The sequence below is a fragment of the Panthera onca genome, chromosome B1 (assembly GCF_046562875.1).
Source record: "Panthera onca isolate mPanOnc1 chromosome B1, mPanOnc1 haplotype 2, whole genome shotgun sequence".
Classification (NCBI taxonomy): Eukaryota; Metazoa; Chordata; class Mammalia; order Carnivora; family Felidae; genus Panthera; species Panthera onca.
The window spans coordinates 69,712,325-69,739,852 of record NC_138342.1 but is presented as its reverse complement, the minus strand read 5'-3'; the positions used below and the strand labels follow the sequence as shown (position 1 = coordinate 69,739,852).

Sequence of the window (27,528 nt, the reverse complement as noted above, 5' to 3'; positions counted from 1 at the left end):
GTTCACCTTTCATTTCCCTCTCAAGAATGAGCACTGACCTCATTTTTTTAGTCTCAACAAGGATCTGTGACCTAAAGATCTTTTATCATCGTGGCTGTCTTTATTGATGCTTCATTATCATTCCTCTCATATAAGGTTCAGAATCATGCACAAAGCTCCAAGTGGGGTGGATTCCCAGTTCTTTGAAATGCTTTTATAATGATGTGAACCTGTGTTCCATTAGCCTTCCTGATTATTAAAAGGCTCCTGCTCTCATTTTGTTTCTTCTCACCTATAAATCTTGTTACTAATACAAATACACCCTTTAAAAATGTTTTATATATATATATATATATATATATATATATATATATATATATATATATATTTGGAAGCCTTGGCCTAATTCTTTTCTCCATTTTTCTAAAATTTCCAATGTGGTTTCTAATATGACAGACAAGCTCTGTTTAGTGACAGTATCATAGCCAATGAGGTTTATCCAAGGCACAACTACTGCTAATTGAAAACTTCTCTGATATGACATACAACAAGCACAATGACAAACATTTTCTTTAGTACAAAAATCAATACAGTAGTTACGTTTTGCTAATTAAATCAATTTACATAAATGTTCTATCTCACCAAAATACCACTTAATGATTTTCTACATGGTATCTGTCACAAAAGGAAAGGAAGCTGGGCAAAATAAGATGAATGGAAAGAGTAGTATAGAATTATTCCTACTCCTGGAAGAGGGACCCAAGAACCTATATTATTGATTGTGTACTAGTTGAGTCAGCTCTATATGAAGAACATATTTTGTGGCTTTTTTTTACATTATTTGAAAGTATTCACCAAGCACACAAAAATACAAAACTTGCAACTAAACAATAACCTAAAAATTCAGAGAACTTATACTTTTTTATCAGCTTTGGTTTCTGAGACTTTGACCTCATTTGGTTTTGCTTTTATTTTACAATTCTGAAAATCAGGTAGTGAAAAAGTTCCCAAGCACAAATTGTTCAGGGTCACATACAAGTTGATTATGCAACCAGAATCAGAAGTCATGGCCATCATGTTCACACTGCAGATAATCTTTTGCCTTATTACCTTAGAACACTCCACAGTTTTGCTTTCCCTGTTTCACATTCCAGGAAAAATGACAATTAGTGAACTCTGAGATGTGCCATCTTCTTTTTCCTTCTTCACCAATTTCCCTGAAACTAACATGCTCAAACTTAATCTATCACATCCACATCTTATCTGCAGTGTCCAGAACAGAGGAAAAGAAATCCTTAGGCACTGTCCCAGAAAACAGAAATAGGCCACCAGTTTATGTAAAATAGGAGCAAATCAACAAATGGTCAAAACAATTCATCTTCCTACTTGCTTTCATATATACACACACACACACACACACATATATATATATATATATGAAGTATATATATATATATATACTTCTCACAAACTGTTTATCTAAGAAAGTTCCTACAGAGAGATACCTCTGTTCAGCATAACCCACATCTGACATTCTGGGGAACTTTCTGCTAGATTGGAAAGAATTGGAAGCAGGAGGGCATGTCTTATTCATATTTTTTACCTCTGCATGTAGCAAAATACTTACCACATAATCGGGACTCAAAAATGTTGAATCTGGGGTGCCTGGGTGGCTCAGTCAGTTAAGCATCCAACTCTTGGTTTCAGCTCAGGTCATGATCTCATGGTTTGTGAGTCCCACATCACGCTCTGTGCTGACAGTGTGAAGCCTGGTTGGGATTCTCTCTCTCACTCTCTCTCTCTGCTCCTCCCACATGTCCTCTCTCTCTCTCTCTCTCTCTCAAAATAAATAAATGAACTTATAAAAATAATAATTAAAAATGCTTAAATAAAAAATGTTGAATAAATAGAATACAATGTGAGCATGCTACAGTCCACTTCTAGATCATACTTGCATTTGAGATCTCACTGCCAAATTATTATAAATTATACAAAATATAGGTAATGAAATAACTTTAGATGATTTCTCATTTCTCTCCTCAGTTTACTATCATGTTTTATCATTAAGGTTTTGATCACCTGGGAGACAGTGAATGCCAGAGAAACATGAGCTAAATTATGCAGTCCTGTGGTTAAAAGTGCTGACTCTGGAGCCAGGTTGTCTGGATTCAAATTCCTGCTCTACCACATACCAGCTGTTGATGGTACACAACTTAATTAATGATTCCATGTCTCAGTTAATCCATCTGTTATAACACCACCTACTTGATCAAGTCGTATAAGTATTAAATGAGCTAATATTTGTAAACCTCTTAAAATAGTGTCTGGCACATAGTAAGGATTATATAAGTGTTTTTAAAAAGTGGTCTTCTGAGATACTACCATCATTTAGTCAACTAAGAAGAATTTATTATTTGTTATAGGAAAAAAATGGCAGGCTAAATCTCTATGAAAATATTCCATGCTAGATGTAATATTTTAATTGGTAGAGCCTATCAAGAACTGAGAATAATTGATTGCATGATGATGGGTATAAGTCATGAAACTAAACTTGTCTTCTCTACCCACCTCTCCCTGTTTATACTCACACAAAAATTTTAGAGTAACATTTCCTCCTAAAATCTGGAAATGTGCTTTAAAGCACATTGTTTCTCCTTGCCAAATGGAAGAGGCTTTGGCCTCTGGCAATACAAAGAACAAGATATCCTGAAAAATCCTTTCAGACAAAACACTGATGTGAGCTGACTTGCAATAAAGATTCTTTTAAGTAAATAGCTAAAAATACAAAAAGTGAAAGAAGTCCTCAGAGGCCACAGAATGAAGAAAAAGCAAGAATCAGTGTGATAAATTGGTACTCAAATGACTCCTGTCCTAAAGGCATGTCCTGACTCCTGGAACCTAGAGCCTTCCATCTTAAGGCTACACTGGATGGATTAGACAGAAACTTGCCAGAAGATAGCAACACTTATTATAAAGCTAGAGCAAGTATGACTGTTTAGTAATGCTTCAGGGATAGAAAAACAGATCAATGGAACAAAAAAGAGTGTCCAGAAATAACACATGCATACATGAATATGTAACACATGACAGGAATGAATACAAACTAGGGGAAAGGAGGTGTTATTACAAATTGTAAATAAACGATCTAGGGTAATTGGGTATCTTCATTGTGTGTGTGTGTGTGTGTGTGTGTGTTAACAACAGTTCTTTTTAGATTAAAACTAAATTCAAGTTAGTTAACATACACTGTAATACTGGTTTCAGGAGAAGGACCCAGTGACTCATCATTTACATATAACACCCAGTGCTCATCCCAACAAGTGCATTCCTTAATTCCATCACCCATTTAGGTCATCCTTCTACCCACCTCCCCTCCAGCAACCCCGGTTTATTCTCTTTATTTAAGAGTCTCTTATGGTTTGCCTCCCTCTCTGTTTTTATCTTATTTTTCCTTCCCTTCTCCTATGTCTCCTGCCACAGAATAATGTCATTTCAGTGTAAATTAAAGACCTATGAGAAGAGCAAACCATAAAGCTTTCAGAAGATCATACAGGAAAATACCGTCAAGATTTCAGGAGAGGGAGAGATATTTGATATATAAAGATTACTGATACAAAGAAAAATGATAAATTTAATCACATTAAAGTTAACTTTTCATCAAAAAACACCTTAGAAAGAGAAGGAGTGAGCAATAAAATAGAAAAAGACATTTGTGACACGTGTAATTGACATAGGACCGGTGCAGAGAAGACATAGACAACTGCTACCATTTGCACACCTCCAAGACTGCCAAAAATAATAGAAGTCAAACAGTATCAAGTATTGGTGAGGATGGAAAGCAAAGAAAATTCCCATGTATTGCTGATAGGAGTATAAATAGTAAAGCCATGTTAGAAAACAGTTTGGTATTAGCTAGGAAAGTGATGATGCACATAGTGTGAGTAAAGGAAAATTGGAATCTTAAAAATCTTTTTGTATTCAAAAGAAGGTATAAAAGGGGGGAAATCATACAAAAAGGACAGAATAAAAACTGTAAAATAAGGAGGAATTAAATCCAAATATGTCATAAATTACACTATGTATAAAATTCAAATTTAAATGTTCAAATTTACCAATAAAGAAATACTATTCTGTTGGATTTATAGAAAGTGTTCCATTGTATGCTATTTACTAGACACATCTACATGATTAGTAGAAAGCTACAAAGTTTTTATTAATAAAAAACATGCCCCAGGTAAAGATCACTCAAAGGAAATCTGGTACAGCTATATTAATAACAGACAAAAATAGATGTGAAGGCAAAAAGAATGATCAGGATTCACTATAATGACAAAATCTTTTATTTAAAAGGACCATCTATTATTTCCAAATATGTATCCTCCTAAGAACACAATTCTTTATGGCAGACAAGCCAGCTATTCACCAATCATGGGAATGAAGTTGGATTATATCTCCCAGTTTCCCCTTTGTTAAGTAAGGCCATTTGCCTAGATCTCATCAGTGGAATATGAGCACTCCATTTCATGCCGTGTGTGTGTGTGTGTGTGTGTGTGATCATTTATGTAGTAATTCACATTTATTCAATGATGACTTTGATTATTTAGAGATCCTTAGATATTAAGACAAAGTCCTAATTCTCAAGGAATTTCAAGATTCTGATGACACACATATAGAAAAAGCATGTATATGCAGTAATAATTGCTATAACATATTGGAAATATGTACAAAGTACCACCAGAACCAAAAGAAAGGAGTGTTCAGTTTACTGGGGAAGTCAGCCATTGCGTCACATCACAGAGGATTCGACAATGAGCTGATTAATGAAAGCAGATAAAATGAAGAGATGCAACACAAAGGCATGAGGGTCTATGGCTCGTTTAGAGAAAAGCAAGCAATTCGATAAGACCAAAACACATGACCCATGTGGAGAAATGATCCAACCTAGGACCATGGCAAACAGTACAGAGAGGAGAATATTCCAGTGGTACTAAAGAAATACATAGAAATGAATGACTTACTGAGAAGTAGGAAGAAGGGGGCATGCAGGATCACGCACAGGTGGACTGCAGTGGCATTACCTGAAAAGGAGATCAGAAAAGCAGGTTATGAAGCAGTTGTGTTTGAATCTGAGAAGAATGCTTCAACTGAAGGTCATTTGTGTGTACCCGGGACAGTGGGCTCATATAAATTTGCCTGGAGATTATTTAAAGTAAAATATGAGAGCATGAAGGATGGTATAGTTTTCTAAGTACCAGGAGAATCTGAGAGTCTAAGTGAGAAGGTGACCAACATTCTAATTATTTGTAAAATTTCTCCTCAGAAAACTAGTGGGCAGTCTGGAGTGGTGAAGCATTTCTAAATCTTTGCTACCAGAGTCTCTGGAGACATGTTAATCTCTTCTCATAGAACAATATGGGCCAGGGAAAAAGAAATAAGAAAATGCATTTTCTAATTTAATTTTTATTTAAGACCCAGTATAGCAGAACTGTCTATTATATGTAGAATATTGATTGTGCTTGGGCTCAATCCTTTGTGGAATCTTCCAAATCAAGCCAGGGAGATGTCCTTGCCAAGTTCACCCCCACTTCAGTCCCTCTTATGGCCCATGATATTCTCCTCAGGGTAAAGTGCCAGAACCGTTTTGCATGGAAAGGAAAACAAAACTAACCTATGAAGGAGCTCAAACAGCTCTGCCACCCAAGTGAGCTGAGGCAGGCCTCAGTTTAACTTTTAATGGTTCTGATGTCAGAAGAGGAAACTGAAGGAAGCCCCCTGACGGCTTCTGGGAGCAGTGAACAACCAGATGAAGGAACCTGCTAAACCCCATGAGCTGCCTGCCTTCTCACTGTCTTTGGAGGTGATCGGTAAGTGTCCCTCAGATTCCAACTGCAGCTTTTATGTTATCAGCTTTCAGACTTTATTTGAACATTTCTTTTTTTGGACTGGGTCCAGAAACTGGACTGAGTCAGATTGGGTCTGACTTGGAAAGAAGATTGGGTCTGGGGTTAGACTAGGTCTGACTTAAGCTGGAGTGGGTCTAGTGTTGGGCCTCAGGTGAATAAAAACAAAAGTTTAAGGCTGAATAAGCAGGTTAATCTTACCAAAGATATAATAATCTTGAATTACAGGGACCACAGTAGAGAAATTTTAACCTAGATAAGCTTATCCATTTATAAGATGACCTAGAGAAAAAGCGGTCTCAGCCAAGCACTCACCATAAAAGGTAGAGGGGAAATTACTTTTCCTCCTCTATAGTTTCTGTTGACCAGAATGAGACCTGCTGGGGCACCTCACTTGCTCTAGATCCTGCAGACAGGATCCTGGGAAAACTGGCAGAAGCCAGAAAGGGGTGAGAATTCTTACCCAAGTTAGCTCTCCTAGATCTCTGTCTGTAGTGCCTCGTTGAGAGAGGAAAGCAAAAAATTTTACATTGTTCCTTTCCAAATTCACACTGACAGGCAGAAAAAAACATTAATAAGAATTTGATCTGGGGCGCCTGGGTGGCTCAGTCGGTTAAGCGCCCGACTTCAGCTCAGGTCACGATCTCGCGGTCCGTGAGTTCGAGCCCCGCGTCGGGCTCTGGGCTGATGGCTCAGAGCCTGGAGCCTGCTTCCGATTCTGTGTCTCCCTCTCTCTGCCCCTCCTCCGTTCATGCTCTGTCTCTCTCTGTCTCAAAAATAAATAAAACATTAAAAAAAATTTAAAAAAAAAAAAGAATTTGATCTTTGAATTGTGACTTGTGAACTTGTTTTCAGGTACCCATTGGTTGTTGATCCTTACTCTCCCAGGGACAGCCATTACCTTCTTGTTTGTCTCATTTTGTGTCCTAAGAACTTGGCTTGGCAGCCGTCAGGTTGGGGTCCCAAAATAAGGACAAACAGAAATGCAGGTTGTACCTGATTTGGCTGGACAGAAATGTGGGTTGTACTTCATTTGCAGCTAGTGTCCTACCACCATTGCCAGCTCTCCGGTCAATTGTCTAAGTTTGTCTTTCTTTGGTTATCTTTGGGAGTGGCTCTGGTTCTTAGGAGGACAGTGTCTTTTGCACCCTCTTTGGGGATGCCTCTTGAGTCCAAGGGGTTGTTCAGAGCTGCAAGGAATATTTACTGTTGTTAGCTGTAGCCTGACAAGATATTTGAAAACAATATTTGTGTTTTTAAGTAACTCTTATGGTGAGAAGCTGGCCAAATTGGAAGCTGACATTCAGAGACTGATAGGAATTTATTTTAGACCTTCTCCTCTAAGCTAAAATGAAACTATGTACCCAGAAGGAAACATTCTGAAATCTTTGTGGAATGATTTGCTAAAACATTCCAAGACACACAACTCAAAATCTAGAATATAAGGAACTTTTTATTTACATCTTAGTTGAAGATCTTCTCCATAATATAAAGAAACATATTGAGGATAATATAGTTGGATGGGGTTGGTCAGCCTCTTGATATCCTTCAGTTTGCAATCCAGTCCTCTGAGGAACCAAAAACAACTGTACTTGTCTTACAAATCTAGTCTTTATAGGAACAGAAATGTGACTCTAGAAACAACTCAAAGCCCACCTATCCTATTTACCAATCCCAAACCTCCCCTACTCATCTCAAAAGGCCCAAAGATATTATAAAAAAAAAAAAGACTTAGGGAACAGAATTTATCTTGGGGGAACTTGCATTCTTTCTCTATGCTTTTTGAGATGCAAGTATTCTACTTGGTTTTCTCTAGGAACCAAGGTAATTCTTATCAGAAGGAGAAAAAAGAAAAAAGAAAAGGAAAAGTTATTTTGATTACTATCTTGCACAAATATTAGTAAAAATCTTTAGCCATCTGTCATCTGAGAGGGTAACTTTAATTTATTCCATCTGCCAGAAGCACAATTTGGGTCCAACTGTTCTTTTACAGACAAAAATATTACATTGTTGGAGATGTCTCATGGCTAAAATTTTAAAATAAAAGCTATAAGGTATCTGTTTGCATTTGCCTATATGTTTATGTATGTCTATGTGTACATGTTATAAACATGTGATATTTTTTCTACCTCCAGATGGCATTGTCCACATTAATTTGTAAAGACCTCTGTTGACTTGTCTTAAATACAAACAAGTATTTATATAAATCAAGTATATTCTCAGAAATACAGTAATTAACCCAAATAGTTTCCAACTCCATTTGATTGAGGATAATTTTCAGTAAAAAAAATTTTTAAGGAGAGTTTACCTTTTTTAGTTTAATTTTGAAAAAACATGCTATCAGCATTAAATATAAATTTATTCTACCTAGATTTACTAAAAATCAAATAAGCCTGTTATCTCTGTTGCAGACTTTGTTAACAAAAGAGATAATTAAGATAATGGTTAGTTATTTAATGTCTCATAAAATTTTCATGACTAATCGAAACATAATTGTTAAGAACAGGTGAATTAAATAGATGTAATTAAGATAAAAGTTTATAAATGAACTTTCCAATAAGAATTATGCTTTATGGTATATCTACTCAAAAACAGTTTCCATAATCTTTTCAGTAACTTGAAACTTTAAAGTTATACTGAGAAAATTTAGATGATGGATAGTCATTGAATATCTAGTTCATTTCCAAATAAGATGAAATACTGAAACATTAATTATTAAACACAGATTTATCTACTTTTGGCTTCTTATTACAAAAGAGCTAAAGATACTTGGGTCAATCAGTTAACATGCCTTGTGCTATTTTGAAAAATTTACTATGAGGAAGAAGTCTAGAAATTATGAAATGTATTTATAAATTTGCCAATCCAGAAAATCCCAGTGCAACTGACAATCCACAATTGCTCACTTCTTAGTTTTCACTAGGAATAAAGGATTTGAAGGGTAAGGAATTCTAATTAATATATGTAATTAAAACTACTTGGAAATAACAAAAGTGAAAGGAAAAAAATGTGTCTGAAAAGTAGGTAAGGAAAGTAAAATGAATTATTGTTCCAGTATGAGAAAAAAGAAGAAAAAAATACAATAAATCTGAATGCATATAAATAGTTGTAGAAGTTTTGTTGGGAAAAAAATTTTAGTGTAGTCAAGCTAGTCAAGATTAGAATGGATGTATTTAAGATTTTAAAATGAATTTTAATATCAAAAGCACACTGGTGCAAAATTAGAATTTGGTTTTCTCTCTGTTAGAAGGACAAAGTTTTCTGCTGATAAAGAAATAGCTGCCCAACAAAACTCCCAGATTCTCTGGCCAAAGTTGTTTATGATAATAGGATAGCCCTTAATTATCTTTCAGGTAAACAAGATGTCTGCGCTATGGCCAACAGCATTTGCTGCACTTAAATTAACATTTCTGCGAAATTGAGACTCAGCTACATAAGATCACTGAACAAGTCAGTTGGCTTAAGGAAGGGACTTCCTCAAAAGTCTGATTGGATTGGGTCTGAGTGCTTTGGGTCATGGGGACCATGGCTGTAAAGTACACTCCATACATCAAGAATGATCCTGCTCATAATAATCATAGTAGTCTCCCTGGTGCACTGTAGTCTCTCAAAAGTTTTAAATGCATGTTCACAGCTGCTAACCACCAAGCAAATGACCTCTCTAAGAATAGAACATCATAAAAGGAACAAACAGAATGACCAACTTAAAGAATGTGAACCCAACATTGTGACCTGTAAATAACACACAGAGATTTAGCAAAACCTGCAAGAACTCCAGAGTGGTACCTGAGAATAGCACTAATGCCTTACATTTTCTATCAAATTTCTCAATTAGACTAAGGGTCTGATCAAAAGCAGGGAATTGTTAAAAAACCAAAAAAACAAAAAACAAAACAAAAAACAAAAAAAAAACAGGCCCATGATAGATTTGTTTATGCTAAGCTCCACATTACCATACTAAGATTTAACTTACCATTTTGGGTCTTCCAGAAATGGAATTTTAAAACAGTCAATCAGGAAATCACCTGATCAGGGTGCCCAGGGTGGCTCAGTCAGTTAAGCATCTGACTTCAGCTCAGGTCATGATCTCACCATTCATGAGCTCATGCCCCTCATCAAGTGTACTCCAGCCCTGCTTCCAGTGAGCTGGAGACTCACTTCAGATGAGCCCTGCTTCTCTCTCTCTCTCTCTCTCTCTCTCTCTCTCAATCTCTCTCTCTCTCTCTTTTCATTACTCTCTGTCTGCCCCTTGTAGGATTCTTTCTCTCTCTCTCTCTCTCTGTGCCCCTCACTCACTTGTGTGCGTCCTCTCTCTCTCTCTCTCTCTCTCTCTCTCTCTCTCTCGATTTCTCAAGGAAAAGAAAGAAAAAGAGGAAATCACCTGATTAGCACTAGTTATGTAATCTGCCTGATAGACCCTTGCCATCCCCTGAAGGAAAAGTAATCTTAGAATAATCAACCTGCTTTTTTGTCTAGTATAGCTTCCTCATTCCTGCTCTCTTCTGCCTACAAGTCTTTCAGTTTGTAGAGCTCCTCGGAGTTTCCTTCTATTGGCTAGATTGGATGCTGCCTGATTCAAATCAATTTTTGCTCAAATAAACGCTTAAAAATTTTAATATGCCTCAGTTTATCTTTTAACAGAAACACAGACACCACAACCATCAGCAGCAGTCTGGAGCTTTGAGTTTGTAGTGACTTCATTCTCCTATTTCTATCCACAGCTCTTTGTGGGAGGCACCTACTCCATGACAAGGGGTGGTAATGGTATCCTCCTTGTCAATAGTCCCAAGGCGGTTCCCTGCCACTAGTTAATGTTCTCTCTACTTTCCCCATTGCATATGCCTTCTGTTTCCTACTCAGGTCTTGACCAGTAGAAATTGCACTTCATCTAAGAGAATGAAAACAAACCCAAACTAGTTCTCCATCCATGAATAGGTATGGTTTGTTTTTTGATTAGCCAATATATAGAAAGAACTCAAACTTCGGACTCCAAGAGGATGAGACATAGAATAGGCATGTTTTGATGAATGTACAAGTAAAATGAGTTTCCTAAGTGCCCACAGTGGTGAACATGGAGCAGCTGGGGATAGCAGGAAGAGCAGCAGCTGGGAAAAGGGACTTCCCAAAAGTAAATGCGAAAGTAGAGAACCATCTCTTTTGATTTCCACAGGATACCAAAGAGAGGAATTACTCTACCACTCGGCAGTTTTGCCTGGGGCTCACATTATTTATCCCTAATACCTCCCTAATTTTTTTTATTTTATTTACTTTTATTTTGAGATAGAAAGAGAGATGGGGGGAGGGGCAGAGAGAGAGGAAGAGAGAGAATCCCAAGCAGGCTTCACACTCAGTGTGGTGCTCAGTGGGGCTCAATCCCACCACCATGAGATCATGACCTGAGCCAAAATCAAAAGATAGACACTTAACCAACTGAGCCACCCAGGTGCCCCTAGCCCCTAATTTTTTAATTCAGTATCCATTGACTTCAACTAGCAAAAACTATTGCTCTTTTTAAACCTATTTTTCTTAAACTAAGAGCTTCATACCTTGTTTATTTTATTATATGTATTTCATTCAAATAAAATTCACATTCTCCTAGTGAGAGTTTCCCAGATTAATATGCCTACATATAAAAGTAAACTAAGATGCAGGTATAGATCAGCTATTACACTTTCTGATAACACTATTGTTTTTCAACTTGCATCTCATGCCACCTAGTGTTATAATTTGGTGTTACAACTTGACACTACCAACATTCATGATTTCAACTCTGAAAAAGATAACTTCAAATTTGGGGTTTCCTAATTAAATAATGAGTCTAAGGAAATTTCACACATTATACCATCTTGTAGTAAAGTCTTCCACAGAATGGTATTGGATGAAGGCCTGAGTTTTTTTAGAATTAAAGCTACTCAAAAATAAATACTAAAATAAAAACATTTGTCATATGATTCTACCTCCTTTCTTCACTTCCGGTAAGACCAAGAGCCATTTAAGTAAATTGAAATCAAATCTGTTTGAAAATTAGCATTGCAAAAGTATTTGACCTACTTCTATCGCAATTTTCTTATAATAGTGAAGAACTCTCCAAGTTTCCTGTCAACTGTCATCAGCCCTTTTTAATGTCATAAATTACAAAAAATGCTAAATCTAATTATTTAAGTCAGAGATATAGAATAAAAGCAAAATCCCACTTTTTAGTTTTCTATCTACAACAACAGTTTTTGAAATTCAACAAATATTTATTTTGTGCAAAGAACTGTTCTAGCTTTATGAATTAATGGGGAAAACAGAAAAAAAATCTCTGCTTTTATGTTATTAATTATATTCTCCAATACTCTTAGAATTATAGACTTGTATAGTTGGAAGATATCTTAGAAATTAGTTAATCCAATCTAGTTGTTTCATTTGTAATTCTTTACTTACAAAGAGGAAAACACAAATACAACTGGTAAAAACAGAAATGCACAAAAGCCTATCTTTGAACATTCACAATACTCTGAGTTTATAGCAAAGTTTTACTTCTAACCATATCTGGTCCTTGTTATACATGAATAAACCCTGGGTGTAGACTGCAAGCCACTGATTTCCAATTCCCATCCCTGCCTTATACTGGTCCCATCCATACTGGACTCCTGCCTACCACCATCCTATGCTCTTCCCAATGAGTCTATATACTTTTCTAATTTGTCCTTAGCACAAGGGTATTATACTGAAAATCAGCCTGCTTGAGTAGGGCCCTGATGCTCCAATGATTCCTTCTAGTCCTCCCTTAGCTGTGGGGTCAATTCTGCTTCATATTTGCCTTATGTGGACTTCCTGATGAGACTAGAAAGAATTCCTGCAAGTCTACCTGAGTTTGAATAATACTCTGCTACTGAATTCATTTACCAGATCCTGGTAGTGACACTTCAGAAACCATACTGGGCCTTGAGTTTTTCTCATCAGAATCAGCCATTGCAGTTAGGGCAAAAACTTCTACCCCATTTAATTTTCCAATGGCTTTGCAGTGTAATTAGGTTCATTTGTATTGTGAGATTTGAAAGTTATCAGCATACAGATGATGATAGAAGTTAAAACAGTGGACAGAATAGCCCAGGGATACAATGTAAAGAATAGGAAGAGAAAATGCTCAGTGTCTCTTTGAGAGCCCATCCTTCTCCCAATTTCAGGCCATGTGGTTTAGAAAGAGATATGACCAAAATGCAAATTTCAGGACTGAGTATGTGATCCAGGCCTGGTAATTCCAAGTCCTCCCTTCCCTTGGCCATAGTGATTGATTCAGGAATGATCACAGAACTCAAGCAAGGCCAGTAAAGTATACCTTAGACAGCTATAAAGTTACCCAAAAATTGGCATTCTTTTTCCCCCAGGATCAATATCTATAATGATAATGTAAGTCTAAAGTTGCCAGTGGTCAACTTTGTCATTATATGGGACCAAAGAATGGAGGAATATAGAGCAGATTCTAATGACAATATTAGAGCCTATGAATCATGCCCACTGTTACATTCTTCTTATTGCTTAGGTTGGTCTGAGCTGGGTTTTGGTTCCTAATAACTGATTATAGAACCTCAAGAAGCATCTATTTTTTTGTTGTTGTTATTGTATATGAAAAACAAGAACGCATGAAATAAATAACATATGATAGCCAAATATATAGAAAGAGAAACAAAGAAGCTAAAGAAAGTCACAAAAAATAAGACAGGATATGAAGTATAGGATGGATCAATAGAGTCAAATGTCAAAGAAAAGTCACGTGGTCATAAGTATGAAGGTGAAGAAAAATTATTGGATTTGATAATGAGAAGATAACAGATTACTTCTGAGACAAAGGAGCTATGGAGATGAGATGGTAGGAAAGAGGGCCAAAAGAAAGGTTAAGAAAGCTTAAATTTGGACAATGGTTTGGAGCCCTCTTTCTCTGCTAGAAGAGGAAAAGAAAGTTTAAATAAGAATTAAATACAATTAGAGGTTTAAAAAAACACAGAGAATGTGAGGAAATTTATACTTAAGAAGGACTGTATTTTCAATGGACAAATCAGAAAATATTCTACTAAGCAACATGTTGGATTTGAAGGAATCCACAAATATAAAGGTTTGAAGCATTGGTCGTGGGTAGTGAAAGAGGGAATAAAAGGGAAAGTCATTAGAGATGATGAAAAGAACATAATTGCATGTCCTTAAATCCAATAGAAATATTCTAATGAACCAAAACCCATTGCAGCAAAATCTAATTTCTTGCTATAAAAATAAAAAGGGAGGGGTGCCTGGGTGGCTCAGTCAGTTAAGTGTCTGACTTGATTTCAGCTCAGGTCATGATCTCCCAATTAGTGGAATCAAGCTTGCTTGGGATTCTCTCTTTCCCTCTCTTTGCCCCCCATCCCGTTCATTCTCTCTGTCTCTCTTTCTCTCCTCTCTCTTTCTCTCAAAATAAATAAACATTAAAAAAAAACAGGAAGAGCAGGCTATGAAGACATAGAACAGTTGAGCATACAAACATGAGAAGAATCACTATTAAAAAATAATTAGCACAAAATGCATCCATATCTATTCAAACACTTGGTATAAAGAACCTACAAGATGCTAAGTACTGTTTGAGGCAACAGGGATTCAATAGAAAATCAACTGGAAACATCCATGCTCTTGTGGAGTTTTCATTCTAGCAGGAAAAAGAGACAACAAACACAAACAAAGCAACGTATAATATGATATCAAGTAGCAACAGTTTTGAAGTTCAATAAAGAAACCAAATCTATGTAAGAGGTTTGGAAAGGTTGTCAGGCCAAAAGAAAGCTGTAGTAACCATACTTATATCAGACAAACTAGATTTTAAAGCAAAGACTGTAACAAGAGATGAAGAAGGGCATTATATCATAATTAAGGGTCTATCCCTCAAGAAGATCTACCAATAGAAAACAGTTATGCCCCCAAAGCAAAAACACCCAAACATATAAATCAATTAATCACAAACGTAAAGAAACTCATTGACAATAATAAAATAATAGGAGGGGACTTTAACACCCCACTCATAGCAATGGACAGATCATCTAAAAAGAAAATCAACAGGAAACAATGGCTTTGAATGTCACACTGGACCAGATAGATTTAACAGATAAATTCAGAACATTGAGCCTATCCTAAAGCAGCAGAATACACATTCTTTTTGAGTGCACATGCAACATTCTCCAGAATAGATCACATACTGGGTCACAAATCAGCCCTCAACAAGTACAAATATATTGAGATCATACCATGCATACTTTCAAACCACAACACTATAAAACATGAAGTCAACTACAAGAAAAATATTTTTAAAGACCACAAATACTTGGAGATTAAAGAACATCCTACTAAAGAATGAATGGGTTAAACATGAAATTAAAGAGGAAATTCAAAAGTACACGGAAGCAAATAAAAATGAAAACATGACAGTCTGAAACCTTTGCAATGCAGCAAAGGTAGTCCTAAGAGGGAAGTATATTGCAATATAGGCCTACCTGAAGAAGAAAGAAAAATCTCAAATACATAACCTAACCTTATACCTAAAGGAGCTGAAAAACAACAGCAAATAAAGCCTAAAGCCAGCAGAAAGGGGGAAATAATAAAGACTAGTGCAGAAATAAATGACATAAAAACAAACAAACAAAAAACCATGGTAGAACAGATCAACAAAACTAAGAACTGGTTCTGCAAAAGAATTAATAAAATTGATAAACCCCTAGCCTGACTCATTAAAAAGAAAAAAGAAAGGACCCAAATAAACCAACATGAACAAAAAGGAAGAGATCACAACCAACACCACAGAAATACAGACAATAATAAGAGAATATTATGAAAAATTATATGCCAACAAAAAGGGTAACCTGAAAGAAATGGATTAATTCCTAGTAACATACAAACTACCAAAACTGAAACAGGAAGAAATAGAAAATTTGAACAGACCCATAACCAGCAAAGAAACTGAATCAGTTACCAAAAATCTCCCAATAAACAAAAGTCTAGGGCCAGATGTCTTCCCAGGGGAATTCTACCAAACATTTAAAGAAGAGTTAACACCTATTCTTTTGAAGCTGTTCCAAAAATAGAAATGGAAGGAAAACATCCAAACTTATTCTATGAGGCCAGCATTACCTTGATTCCAAAACCAGAGAAAGACCCCACTAAAAAGGAAAATTATAGGCCAATATCTCTGATGAACATGGATGCAAAAATCTCAACAAGATACTAGCAAATAAAATTCAAGAGTAGATTAAAAGAATTATTCACCCTGATCAAGTGGGATTTATTCCTGGGATGCAGGGCTGGTTCAATATTCACAAATCAATCACTGTAATACACATTAATAAAAGGATAAGAATCATATGATCTTGTCAATAGATGCAGAAAAAGCATTTGATTAAACACAGCATCCATTCTGGATAAAAACCCTCAACAAAGTAGGGATAGATGGACTATTAGTTAACATCATAATGTCATATATGAAAGACCATATATGAAAAACTGAGGGCTTTCCCCCTAAGATCAGGAACAAGATAAGGATGTTCACTCTCACCATTACTATTTAACATAGTACTGAAAGTATTAGCCTCAGCAATCAGACAACACAAAGAAATAAAAGACATCCAAATAGACAAGGAAGAAGACAAACTGTCACTATTTGCAGACAACATGATGCTCTATATAGAAAACCCAAAGACTCCACCAAAAAAATTGCTAGAACTAATACATGAATTCAGCAAAGTCACGGATATAAAAACATACAGAAATCTGTTGCATTTCTATATACCAATAATGAAGCAGCAGAAAAAATCAAGGAATAAACCCTATTTGCAATTGTACAAAAAACAGATATCTAGAAATAAACCTAACCATAGAGGTAAAAGATCTATACTCTGAAAACTATAGAACATTTAGGAAAGAAATTGAAGAGGACACAAAGAAATGGAAAAGCATTACATGCTCATGGATTGGAAGAACAAACATTGTTAAAATGTGTGTACTACCCAAAGCAATCTACACATTTAATGCAATCCCCATCAAAATGCCACCAGCATTTTTCACAGAGCTAGAACAAATAATCCTAAAATATGTATGGAATCACAAAAGACTCCGAATAGCCAAAGCAATCCTGAAAAAGAAAAGCAAAACTGGAGGCATCATGATTCTGGACATCAAACTATACTACAAAGCTACAATCATCAAGATAGTATGTTACTGGCACAATAATAGACACATAGATCAATGGAACAGAATAGAATATCCAGAAATTGACCCACAACTATATGGTCAACTAATCTTTGACACAGCAGGAAAGAATATCCAATGGAAAAAAGACAGTCCTTTCAACAAATGGTGTTGGGAAAACTGGATGGCAGCATGCAGAAGAATGAAACTGGACCACTTTCTTACACCATACAAAAAAATAAATTCAAAACGGTTGAAAGACCTAAATGTGAGACTGGAAACAATCAAAATCCTGGAGAAGAACACAGGCAGAAACCTCTTTGACCTTGGCCAGAGCAACTTCCTCCTAGACACATCACCAGAGGCAAAGGTAACAAAAGCAAAAATGAATGATAATGACTTCATCAAAATAAAAGCTTCTGCACAGCAAAGGAAACAATCAACAAAACTAAAAGACAGCCTACAAAATGGGAGGAGGTATTTGCAAATGACATATCTGATAAAGGGGTAGTATCCAAAATCTGTAAAGAACTTACTCAACTCAACACCCAAAAAACAAATAATCCAGTGAAGAAATGGGCAAAAGACATAAATAAACATTTTTTTTTCTAAAGAAGACATCCAGATGGCTAACAAACACATGAAAAGATGCTCAACATCACTCATCATCAGTGAAATACAAATCAAAACCATGATGAGATACCACCTCATACCTGTCAAAATGGCTCAAACTAACAACACAAGAAACAACAGATGTTGGTGACAATGTGGAGAAAGGAACCCTCTTTCATTATTGGTAGGAATGCAAAATAATACAGCCACTCTGGAAAACAACATGGAGGCTCCTCAGAAAGTTAAAATTAGAACTACGCTATTACACTACTACGCTATTACACTACACTACAGCAATTACACTACTAGGTAGTGTACACAAAGGATACAAAAATACAGATTTAAAGAGGCACAAGCACCCCAATGTTTATAGCAGCATTATCAACAATAGCCAAACTATGGAGAGAGTCCAAATGCCCATCAATTGATGAAGGGATAAAGAAGATATGGTATATACATACAATAGAATATCACTTGACCATCAAAAATAATGAAACTTGCCATTCGCAACAACATGGATGGAACCAGAGTGTATTATGCTAAGGGAAATAAGTCAATCAGAGAAAGACAAATACCATATGATTTCATGCATATGTGCAATTTTGGAAACAAAACAGATGAACATATGAGGGGGCGGAAGAGAAAGAAAAACAAACCATGAGAGACTCTTACAGATAAAGAACAAACTAAGGGTTGATGGAGGGGAGATGGGTGGGGGATGGACTACCCAGGTGATGGGTATTAAGAAGAGCACTTGTTATAATGAGCACTGGGTGTTGTATGTAAGTGATGAATCACTGAATTCTACTGAAACCAATATTGCACCATGTGAAGATCTGGCTAATGTGCAGTCTATATAGAACAAACAGCAAATATGAAAGTCCAGAAATAGGGAGGGAATTGGCATGTTTGAGAAGTAGCCAAAAAGTCATGTGGCTGAATCAGCTTGTGAGTGAGGATTGATAGGAAAAGAGGCTGAAAAGGTAGCCAAAGTCCAGGTCATGAAGAGCCTTGTAGGTGAGAAGTGTGGCTTTTATTCTCTATATGATATGGAGGGTTCCAAATAGGAAAATGACATAGTACCACTTATGAGTCAAAAGGATTGAGCTGCTATATGTATGTGGAGGCAAAGAATGTATGGAAAATCTCTGTACCTTCTGTTCAGTTTTGCCATGAACCTAAAACTTTTAAAGAATAAAGTTTATTTTAAGAAATATGTTGCTGAGATGTAAAAACAGAGAATTAGCATCTTAAAACAAATAAACAAACAAAAACCAGGAATAGATTTTCCTGGCTACAGTGTGGAGCAAGGACATCAGTTAGGAGATTGCTACAGAAATTGAGTCAGAGGGATGCCTGGGTTGCTCAGTCAGTTAAGCATCTCACTCTTGTTTTGGCTCATGTCATGATCTCACAGTTCGCGAGTCCAAGCTCTGAATCAGGCTCTGCACTGACAGTGCGGATCCTGCTTGGGATTCTCTCTCTCTCTCTCTCTCTCTTTCTCTCTCAAAAATAAATAAGCCTTTAAAAAAAGAAATTGAGGCAGAGATGGAGGTTTAATACATAAATGTGAATCCACAGAATAAGCAGGAATGGGCTATATAAATTATTACCATATAGATGATACTTAAAACCACAGGACTGGATGAGAAAGTGTAGAGGGAGAGAAGGTCCAAGGACAGTGTTTGGGGTATCCCATTACCTAAGAAGAAACCCTCCAAGAAAAATGTACTTGAGAGTAACACAGGATTAAACAAAGATGGAGGGGAAGAGAGAATGCAAAAGGAATTTGAATAACTCTGAATCTTTTATTTTCAATTAGTAAGTCTCTAAAAAAACTAGCAGTTGACTTTATACATTATAGTAATCATATTATCACTAACAGAAAACCATTGGAAACTTGTCCATGACAACAGCTATAAAAGTTCAAATGACTGGGGCGCCTGAGTGGCTCAGTGGGTTAAGCGGCCGACTTCGGCTCAGGTCATGATCTCACGGTCAGTGAGTTCGAGCCCCGCGTCGGGCTCTGTGCTGACAGCTCAGAGCCTGAAGCCTGTTTCAGATTCTGTGTCTCCCTCTCTCTGACCCTCCCCCATTCATGCTCTGTCTCTCTCTGTCTCAAAAATAAATAAACATTAAAAAAAAATTTAAAAAAAAAAAAAAAAGTTCAAATGAATTACATGGCAAGAAGTGATGTATAATTGACATGTGCCAACTATGCCATTAACCACAGTTCTTTGCAGTTTCTTCTCTGTGTTTGTTTTAAAAGTCCTCTTTCACACCTCCAACTATTTAATCACCGTAGTATTGACAGGTGTTTATTAAAGATCATTATCACCAACATGAAAGCTTAAATGAATCCACTGCCCTTAAAAATAACGCATTCTTTGGGGCACCTGAGTGGCTCAGTCGGTTAACCGTCCAACTTTGGCTCAGGTCATGATCTCACAGTTTGTGAGTTTGAGCCCTGCGTTGGGATCTGTGCTGACAGCTCAGAACCTGGAGCCAGCTTCAAATTCTGTGTCTCCCTCTGTCTGCCCCTCGGCTGCTTGCACTCTGTCTCTTGCATTGTCTCAAAAAAAAATAAATAAAATAAAACAAACATTAAAAAAATAATAATAATGCACTCTTCAAAATCATTTCATGGCATAAACAGATTAAGTAATCCCCTTCATATTTAGCTCTATTCACAATAGCCAAGAGGTGGAATCAACCCAAATGTCCATCGACAGATGAATGGATAAATAAAATATGGTATATATATATATATATATATATATATATATATATATATATATATACAACTGAATATTATGCAGCCTTAAAAAAAGAAAATCCTGTCACATACTCCAAAATAGATAAACTTTGAGGGGGCATTATGCTAAACCAAATAAGCCAGTCACAAAAGAACAAACATTGTATGATCCCTCGTATAAAGTATCTAAAGTAGTCAAAATCATGGAAACAAAAAGTAAAAAGATGGGTGCCAAGTCTGTGAGGACAAAGGAGGAGAAATCAGAGTGCAGTGGGTATAGACTTTCAGATTTGCAAGATGAAAAAGTTCTAGAGATCTGTTGCACAGTAATGTGAATAAATATACCCAACACTACTAAACTGTATATTTAAAAATGGTTAAGATGGCTAATTTAATATTATGGTTTTTGCAACAATAAAAACTAATGATAATCCCCTATGAACTAGCATTGGTTCCTAGAATAAAGCAAGATCACTGATTTTCTTGCTTTCAACTCTGACAGGTGAATTTTTTTTATCCATTGGCCCTTGTATTAGTCTGATCAGGCTGCTGTAATAAAATATCATACACCAGGTGGTTTAAACAAACAAATTTATTTCTCATAATTCTGGAGGTAAGAAGTTTGAGATCAAAGTTCCAGGGGATTTGGTGCATGATGAGGTCTCTCTTTCTGGCTTGAAAATAGCCATCTTCTCACGAAGTTTTCACATGGCAGAGAGAGGGAGAGAATGAGATTTCTGGTGTCTCCTTTTATAAGGACACTAATCCAATTGGATCCAGGCCCCAACCTTATGACCTCATTTAACCCTAATTACTTCCTTACTCCAAACACAGGAGGTTAAAGGCTCAACATATGAATTTTGGGGATACACAACCAGTATAGGAGCCCCATTGATTGATATATACAATTTTCTTATAGACATGTATTACAAGTGTAGTGCTTTGGGTATATGGTAGCAGAAGAAATATAATTCCTAGAGCTGAGGTTTTAAGTTTTCTGATACAAACACCAATAGAATATATCATACAATCACAGATACACTAATTTCTGACAGTAATTTTAATGTTATAAAGAACTGAAAATGCACCTGTTTGACTCTTTAGAAAACGAAGTACAAGTCAGTAGCCACAGGAAATAAGAAGACCATAGATAAATGATAAGGTAAATAAGCAAAAAAAAACTTTATTTCATTCAATAATGTTTTATCATTTTCCCTGTGGACTTCTACCTCTCTTTGATGAAAATGCTAATCTTTCCAATAAAACTGGGTTTTTTTTATTTTTTTTAACATTTATTTATTTTTAAGAGACAGAGAGAGACAGAGAGTGAGTGGGAGAGGGGCAGAGACAGAGGGAGACACAGAATCTGAAGCAGGCTCCAGGCTCTGAGCTGTCAGCACAGAGCCTGATGTGTTTCTTGAGCCCACAAACCGTGAGATGGTGACCCAAGCCGAAGTCAGACACTTAACCAACTGAGCCACCCAGACGCTCCTCCAATAAAACTGTTTTTTAAAATGTTATATAATGAAGGGTGCCTGGGTGGCTCAGGAGGTTAAGCTTCTGACTTGATTTTGACTCAGATCATGATCTCACAGTTCATGAAACTGAGCCCGCTGACAGCATGGAACCTGCTTGGGATTCTTTCTCTCCCTCTTTCTGCCCCTCCCTGCATGTGCTCGCTCTCTCTCTCGCTCTCTCTCTCTCTCTTTCAAAATAAATCAATAAACATTTAAAAAATAAATAATAAGGTAAAATGTCATAATGAATGTTTATTTCACATTCATACTTTGAATTTTGAATTTTCTCTGGTTCATCCACTAAACTTTCAATAAAAAACAAAACAGACAGTGTATGAAGGAAAAGGGAGTTCACAAAACTTGACTATACAGTCTTGCTTTCAAACTTGCTTTCAGCAAAGATGTCTTCTTTACCACTGTTCGATTTCCACGTCTAGCAGCATACCTAGTGCATTGTGGTACATTCTATCTATCTATCTATCTATCTATCTATCTATCTATCTATATCTATCTATCTACACACATATGTACGTGTATTTATTTATGATATCAATTAAGGAACAAAAAAATGAAGGAGATACTGATAACTGATTCATACTGAAAACTCACCAATTAGATAATCTATCTCTGTTCAAAATTGAAGTACAATATGACATCACAATTGTAGGAACATATTTTATGAAGTTGATACCTGTTGACTCTCATTTGCTTCTATACTATATTTTTGCTTTGTTCTAAAATGTGCCCATGACATACCAAAGTTGACTGACATGGTGGATTGGGGCTGAAAAACTTCAGGTGATGAGAGATTATTTACCAATCTGACAGTTTCCCAATGGTTCTGAGTGTTGAAATGTCATATGTTTCCAGGAAACTGATAGCATCTCAAGAATTAAAACACTAGGGGCGCCTTTGTGGCTCAGTTGGTTGGGTGTCTGACTCTTGATTTCATCTCAGGTCATGATCCCAGGGTAGTGAGACTGAGCCCTGCACCGGGCTCCTCACTGAGTGTGGAACCTGCTTACGATTCTCTCTTTCCCTATGCCCCTCTCCCCTGCTCATACTCTCCCTCTCTCTCTTTCTCTCTCTCTCTCTCTCTCTGTCAAAAATAAAATTAAAAAAAATTTTTAAGAATTAAAGTACTAATCTGTGACATTTGACCCTCAGTAACTCTGGTCCACCAATGCCAATATGCATCATAATGCTTTGCTGAGCCCAGAATGTTCAAAGAAAACAATAGACTCTTCCATGCCCAGGTGCTTAGAAAACATAAATTGATCTACTTTGGAGTTTTAAGGTGCCCATTAGCATAATAAAGACCTTAAGAAATTCCAAATTAATTTTTGAAACTGTGTTTAATTTTCTTAACTCCTGTGATTCAGATTACCTGTTAGCAGCTCAGCGCCATTTGTTGCTCTCCTGTATAACAGGGATTGAAAGCCAAGGAACACTATTCCCTGGAATCTCTATAGTCTGCCAGGGAGAGACGCTCTTATGAGATTGACAAGGCAAAAGAGAGACAGAAGCAAGTGTCTTGCTCCATTATCAGTGTGGGCAGATACATGAGCATTGAAGACATGAATCCCTAAGAGTTTCACTATAAATCACCCACTTCTCCTTAAGGATCTCATACAGTAGTAAAAGGAAATATAATAATAATAACTGAAAACATTTATGGATCTTTACTATGTATCATCATTTTCCAAAGGTTTTACAATTTTAACCTCCACAAAAACCCTTTGGAGTAGGTCCTATTATTCAGGTGATAGGTATTGATATTTATTATATTGAAAATTAAAACAGATTTTTATAAAATTTTCATTTGAAATTAAAAGTTTTAAGAAATTCATGTAAAAAATATAAACACAAATTACACATATGTGCAGAAATAATTATATTTTACAAACAAACAAAAAAATGTAATGAGATGATGCATTCAGTCTGTTACAATATGCTATTGTGATTAAAGTATATGAAGAGAATCCTGCCTCACACAGATACATAGTTGATAAAGGGAGGAGTACTTTAATAGCCTTTTCAGACAATTATAGATACGTTCCCTTAATATTACCAGCAAAACTCAACCAAAGGTCATTTCTTGAAGGTTAGCTGCAATATGGAATCTGAAACCACATTTGTGAATTTTTTAATTTGGATACATTAAATTTCATTGGTTTGTCTTAAAGTTTGAATGGATATTTTTACACATACCTTATTTTGTAACATCATACATTGTGCACTTGGAAAGTATTGCTTTAATGAATTATACAGATCTTCCAAATGTTGACAAATTTCTTCCTAAAAAAAAACAAAAACAAAAAACATTTCTTAGTAAAGGTAATGATCTCATCAGAAATGTCTCTAAGTATTGGAAATCTGTCAACCTCAAAAGTTTTCCAAAACTCTAATTTTCATCCGAATGCTCAAATTTTGCCATTGACAACAAACACTGTCAGCTGTTTCTCTTGAAATCAAAGGCTCACTTTGTTTTTGATTAACAAATTTTACTTTATTTTTCCAGATTTATTAAAGTATAATATGGATTTAAAGTATACAACATAATGTTTTGATATACATATACATTGTGAAATCATTTTCTCAATCAAGCTAACTAACCTAATCATCACCTCACATAATTCCTTTTTTGTGTGTTTAGTGAGACCACTTGAAATTTACTCTTTTTGCAAATTTCAAGTATATAATGCATTATTATTAACTATAATCACCCTGCTTTACATTAGATTTCCAGAATCACTAGTTTCTGAGAACATGTCTATCAAGCACCTCATATGAGTAGCCACACTTTGCTTTTCTCTCAAGTAAAAATGGTGTTTTTCATTTTTTTTAAGTAACTAAGTCAGATTACCTCAGAATAAGTGCATTTCCTTTAAAAAATCATATTTTAGTGTACAGCAGAGTATTTATGCATACTTCCCATTTTGTCACAAAGAACAGTAAAAAGATGCATACTCTAGGGCTGAGATTTAACAATATTAACAATTATTACCACTTCATCATGGTGAAAAAGGTAAATGACATTTCAGTGTTATTATGAAAATAGTTTTGACGTCATAGATTCCTGAAAAGATCTGAGAGATGCCCAGGATCCTGTGGACAACACTACGAGAACCACTGTTCTATTCTTCATGTGTGTTATAATTACACCTTCCTAAATGATTGTTTCCTCCTGGTTGATTGTTCTCTATCACCTATAGCACAGAACTCAAACTTCTGAGCAAGCTTTTAAAGGTTATATCTTTCTCCAGCATCTACTTTTCCAATGTTGTCTCCCCAAATCCTTCTACAGTTACCACACTCTACTCTAAAAGCAGGTCTGATCTATTCCCTGGATTTCCATTTTCCTGTCACTTTAATACTGAACACACTATTTGCTTATGTGAAACATTCCACCCCTTCCTTACTGGACACAAAGTCACAAGCAGCTGAATAGCACCTTCCTCAATAATGGGGCCTCTCTGATTGCTCCTACCCACAGTAATTTGTTCCCCTTGTACATTCATCATTTATTGTCTACATCATGCCTTCAGGACTTCCTGCACTGCCTTTGTTGAAGCTATCCTCTGTGATTCTTTTTCAAAAATTAGTCACACTTTCATGGGGTGATCCCTTGGCTCCCCAGTTCCCTCAGGGGTGTGATCATGTATAACAAATCTTTGTACCTAGCACAGTGGAAGATACACAGACCCCAAAATAGGTTTTGAATAAAAAGTTGTGGTTGCCCCAGCTAGTCTACTAAAAGTCAACTCCTGACAGTCTTCAAGACATAATTTGCTGTCTAATCATCAATGAATATCTTTTATGGAATGTCAAAATAGAAAGAAAAAGTGGATCATAAATTTCAGCCACAATTATTTATATTCTTAATGTGGTCCCTAGGACTACACTATTTGAGACAAACATTTCTTAAAAACCGTAAGCTTGACAAAGAACATGCACATGTTAATAAAATATCTGATGGTCATTCCTCTTGATGACAATTCCTATAGTACCAGTGCAATAGGGAAAAAAAAGAGACTAATTAGTGCTGGTTGTGGTTTGTGTGCTCTTGACCATAGATCATCTTCTTACTAACCAGATGCCTAAAGACTGTGCCGCTTCTGATTATATTCTGACAGCTTTGACTCTGTTTGAAGGTTTTTTTTTATAGAAGAAACAAAAAAAGGGATGCTCCAGCCACTGTGAGTGCTGAAAATGTTTTGTGTATCACTCTCTAGGAAACAAGATTTCATAATATATTCAGCAAATTCTATTGAGAGGCCTTGAATATTTTGAGGTTCTCATCAAAGATATTACTCTGAACACAGAAAGTGTGTCTTTGAGTCATCAAAAAAATGTTTTTATAAGCCTAGTTTATTAAGTGAGCATTGTGTCAGAGATGAACACTTTCAGGCTGATTTTAGTTTCTCATAAATTAGCATTAGAAAATCACCATGACAATGGTTTGTAATTTCCATGCGAGGTCTACCCTGAAGAATCAAGTGAGTGAGCAGCAGTAAGTGTGTGGAAGGCTTGAATGGGTATGGAGATGATAGGAGGAAAAGTATTGAGACAAATCTGGAGATGAAAACTTTACATTTGTCTGAACGTAATTTAATTTTCCTGATACCTATATCCTCTTTTGTATAGCTACTATGAAATAGACAGGGGTCAGAGATGTCAACAAATCTTTACCTATGCTTTCAGTCTCATGTGTAAGAAGCCTCTTACACAGAATTGAGTGTGGCCCATTTCTTAATGTCTATCAATTCTTGAGGAAGGATTTTCCAATTAAATAAAAATATCCCATTTGACTATATGCATGTATCTATTATTTAATGATATACTAGAGGCACCTGGGTTGCTCAGTCAGTTAAGCGCCCAACTTGATTTCAGCTCAGGTCATGATCTTATGATCGTGAGACTGAGCCCCATGTCAGGCTCTGTGATGGGCATGGATTCTGCTTAAGATACTCTCTCTCCCTCTCTCTGCCCTCTCCCCTCACACTCTCTCTCTCTCTCAAAAAAAAAATAATAAAATAAAAATAAAGATATACTAAACAAAAAAGGTTAATATTATATAAATCTTAAGGACATTATATTGATCTGCAAGTAGGCCTAAAAGAGCCTCGGGGCACCTCAGTTAGGCATCTGACCTCAGCTCAGGTCATGATCTCATGGTTGGTGAGTTTTCACAGTTGGTGAGTTCGAGCCCCACATTGGGCTTTGTGCTGACAGCTCAGAGCCTGGAGCCTGCTCCAGATTCTGTGCCCCTCTCTCTCTCTACCCCTTCCCTGCTCTCTCTCTCTCTCAAAAATAAATAAGCATTAAAAAACATTTTTTTAATTAAAAAAAAAGAAACTCAGAGATTATTTACTCCAAACCATGTGATTTCATAAAGGGAAGACAAGAAATTCAAGGAGATTGTGACTTTCCAAAGCCATATAGGTGATTAAAAATAGAGCTAAGACTAAATCCCAGGTTTGTGATTCTTGGTCCAGGACTCTCCAGCACCCTGTTTCTTTCATGTCACGTTTGCATAACCACATGTGTCCAGGGGTAATGGTTATTACAAATGCCA

At 36.1% G+C, this 27,528-nt stretch overlaps 1 long non-coding RNA gene across 1 annotated transcript; it reads right to left on the bottom strand.

Moving 5' to 3' along the window:
* Window positions 1-4,997: 4,997 nt before the first annotated feature.
* On the bottom strand, window positions 4,998-24,247 carry LOC144616042 (uncharacterized). The gene is made up of 3 exons (XR_013554912.1): window positions 24,162-24,247; window positions 6,876-7,069; window positions 4,998-5,057 (listed from the first exon to the last, which is right to left on the bottom strand). It is a non-coding gene; the product is annotated as an uncharacterized LOC144616042 (long non-coding RNA).
* Between the last annotated feature and the right edge of the window lie 3,281 nt (window positions 24,248-27,528).